This window comes from Grus americana, chromosome 8, assembly GCF_028858705.1.
Source record: "Grus americana isolate bGruAme1 chromosome 8, bGruAme1.mat, whole genome shotgun sequence".
Classification (NCBI taxonomy): domain Eukaryota; kingdom Metazoa; phylum Chordata; class Aves; order Gruiformes; family Gruidae; genus Grus; species Grus americana.
Window position 1 is genome coordinate 27293125 of NC_072859.1, and position 3949 is coordinate 27297073.

The window sequence follows — 3949 nt, forward strand, 5'->3', positions numbered from 1 at the left end:
TGCTTTGAACCACTAAGGGAAAACAAAAGAGAAAAGAATCATTGGGGAGGGGGAGTCTGAAATATTTTATTGAAATAAACCAAAGTCATCTCAAAACATCTTGACCTTTCCTTGTATTTTCTAGGAAAACACCATATTTAGCTGAAAAAAATTAAAACCAAAAAAAGAGATTTTATTTTTCCTCCTGGTTGAAGATTGGGGGTGGAGAGAATTTCCTTTTCATATTATTCCTCATTTCAGTCCCTCTGCTCCTTCCTTCTTGTCTCCCACACCCATTCCCTCTGCCTGCATCCACGTGCAGCTCTCCCCCTCTGCATCTCCCAGCCCCTCCTTCCCAGCCTTGATAATTTCCAGTTTATGCTACATCTCCCCACGGGTCGGGTTGAACACACAGAGTCCCTCCAGCCCCAGCTCCCGCTCGCCTCCCAGCAGCGAGCAGGACCCTGCTCGCCCCGGCAGCTCCCCATCAGCCTCACCCCTGCTTGCCAAGGAGCTGCGGGGACAGGGATAGGGACAAGGATGGGGACAGGACGGGGTGGGCTGGGATGATTCTCTACTCCCTGGCGCTGCAGGGGTGACGCTGTGGCAGAACGCTGCTGTGAGTGTGCAGCTCTTTGCACCATCTCAGATACGCTTTGGAGGTTTTAAGAGGGAAACCCCAACAGAGGCTCTGCAGGTGGAGTGATTATAAGCCCCCCCAAAAAATGGTGTTTTCCTAACAGGGATGATCGAGGCTGAAAAACCAAGGCCCGTGACAGTCACATGCAGCACCTGTGAAAAACTTTATCTCCTAACGCGTTGTGGAGCCAGTGAAGAGGGGGTACTTTCCAAAGCTGTGTCAGCTGAAGACATACAAGTGCTTAAATGCCTGTGGCAGGCTCTGGAGGAACCTTTTTAGAGATACATGAGGTGGGACGAGCACAGACCCTGAGCGAAAGCGTATGTCAAACACCAGGTGCTGCAGCTGCTGCAGCCCAAGCTGCTCTGCGCCGGGAGCAGCTTCTCCACCAGCATTGCTCAGCCCACACTGCGAGGGCAGAGCTCCCAAGGGAACAAGGATTAACTGCGAATCCAGCCAGCCATAGCCCCAAAAGCAAGGAATGAGCAAATTCGTGGGGTCCAGAAGAATTTTTAGCAGTGACATGGCAAACGCACGTGGGAAGTCAGAGCCCAGCAGAACCAGGGCTTCGGCGATGACAGGCTCATGCGACGGCGGATGCGGTGCGGCCTCAGCGCTGGGCTCCTCGCGAGCCTTTCCCGGGGAGCAGCTTGTCATCGCCGCAGGAGCACTATACGGCCTCGCTCCTCGCAGCGCGTGATGAATTGCATTATCCTAACAAGAACGCATCGCTTTCAGAGCTGTAACCAATATACAAGTCCATTGGCAGCAGATGTTATTAATGACGCCAATACATATTTTCTTATTAATCTTCCATACTAGGCTTGTGTCTATCTGCAAATGATTATCATTCATTTTCCTGACAAATCTATCAAGATCATTTATTACTGTTCGGCAAAGGATCTTCTTTTAAACAAAGATTAATAACATTGCATTTTATCTGGCTGGCTGAGCCAAAGGAAATGAAATTAACAATGAACCCTACAAACATGTCATCACTTTAATTTACCGGAAAATATTTTAAAATGTTATTTAAAAGAATATACGCTATGGTGGGCACAGTTTATTACAAAGGAAAGAAATGAAACCGCATGCATTTTAGCGGGGTGGAGAGTAAGTTAGCAAACAGGGCACCGCGTTTTCTCTGGTTCCTTGCGTTCATTTTCTGGGAGAAGGAGGGAGCAGCACCCGCAGCCTTCTTGGCGTGCGCAGACGGGTACCTGCCCAGGTGAATCGTAGCTGGAAGTCACTGTTTCTGGGTTAAAACGGATCCTAGCCGGGCTCACAAACTCTCTTCCCTGCGGGGAGCATTGCCCTCCCTGTATTCCTACACAGGGAAACTTCACCAGGGTAAAGCTCGTGGAGATCTGAGGGAGAGGAGAGGACATGTGGGCTGACACAGTCCCAGCACCCTTCTCCACTTTTGGTCCCTGTGGGGAAATGAAACAAACAGTAAATTTACATGGTTTAATTTCCTTTCTTCTGCACTCTCTTCGTACTTTCCCTTCATTTCAGTAAAATATTAATGAGCAATAATTATCATCAAAGAACATATCAGAACCCCCCTCCTACTTTTACTATGAAGAATACAGAAACTTAATATCAACTTTGCTTTTGCATTGCTGTGTTTATACCCATGAACTTATATTTTGACGCCCATTTCTGTGCAGGTACCCACTGTTGTGTCTTGGCAGGACTTTCCCCACAGCTCTGGGCTGTGACATCTCTGGCAATGGGAATCCCACCGCCCCCTCCACAGCCCTGTGCCCAGAAGGTGTTTCTTTCCCCCAAATATCGCAGCTCACTTATCTCTTTCTCAGTGCCCGGTGCTTCCAATGCCAGCAAATTACTCCTCTTCCTTGCCAGGGGGGGAAGAGGAGAAGGTTGCTTAAAATAATTTTGAATTACATAGTCAAGAAGTGTTTCTTCTACAGATAATAAAGTTAACTTCTTACCTCAGTGGATTCATCTTATCTCACCCAGATAGCAGGTTAGAAGCAATGTTTTAAACCCCAGACAAAAGAAAATAACCCCGCTAACCTCAAGCTGTAGTAGTTTCAAAATGCTGACATATTGGCAAGAGGATTTCCAAGGGTGTGTTTGTATATCTCTGCGGAGCAGCAAAAGCACACTCGCTAAATCGGCTGGTATTTAACCATACATTTTATTGCTACAAAACAAAGTCTTCTGGATTTATTTTTTTCAAATTAAAAAGTCGTCAATGTAGCATAGGTCTTCAAAAATTTATAACTAATAAGAAGAGCCCGAATATACCCCAAAGTAGAGTTTGGCTTGTCTGCAGGTTAAAAGGTAATGAGTTAATAAGAGAAGCCTGTTGGCCCTCTGTTTAAGCCGGAGAGGTATCTCTCCATCTCTCCATCTCTCTCTGTGACACTCTGTAATTTGGTAAGTGGTGAGAGCTCAGGCTGTGCATGCCCAGGCCATGCATACTGAAGTAGGACCAGACTCTGAGCTTGTAAAAGGCTGAATCTTCAACTTCGACATGGCCTTTACTGGTAGGATTTGGGATCTTTGAGCGATAACCCCAATGCATATGGTAGAACATCCCTGCCTATTTCTTTATCAAACTGCCAGCTTAGCCATGTTTCTTTTAGCACAACTGTCAATCCTGGCACAAAGACTGCAAGCTAAGAAGAAACCAGTTTCTGGCTTAAGGTGCCCTAAAAGCTAAATACTCATTACATTAGGAAAAAAAAAAAAAAAAAAAAGAACTGCACCTTATTTCTAGTGCGGCTGCATGTCACTCCAGCTTTCAACTGCTGGAGTTCATCAAGCCGCTGCTGCGACATTAAGAAGTTGTCTGTTATGAACTCACACCACATAAATAAAAATCATAGGCAGTGCATGCAGCGAAATGGGGCTTTATAAACGTAGAAAGGCAAAAAAGGGGATAAAGCCAAAAGGAAGTCGCAAAGGACAAAATGTAGCAGATGCAAAAAACCAAATTCAAGCCTCTCATCTCACAGTCCTGTATAGGCATTTCATGGGGTACATTTATTTTCCTCCTTTCAGACAAATGCCAACATAATGTGGGAGGTGTTGTCCAACCTTGGTGATTCCCCAAAGCCAGGTATGAAGTTGTCAGCTTGTTTGCCTTGAGCAGTAAGAGTGGCGTACAGGGTACTGTGAAGGCGACACAGGGAGAAATAAATAAAAGTGATTATTTTTTTTTTTTAGCATAGGTAAAATGCTGGTGTGACAACAATTTGAGATTTTTGTACAACGTCCTGTGAAGCAGGCGAACATGAGTGAAGAAGACAATTGTTGAGCTGCCACCTCAACGCAGTGTTGCTGCAGTGGCGATGCCGG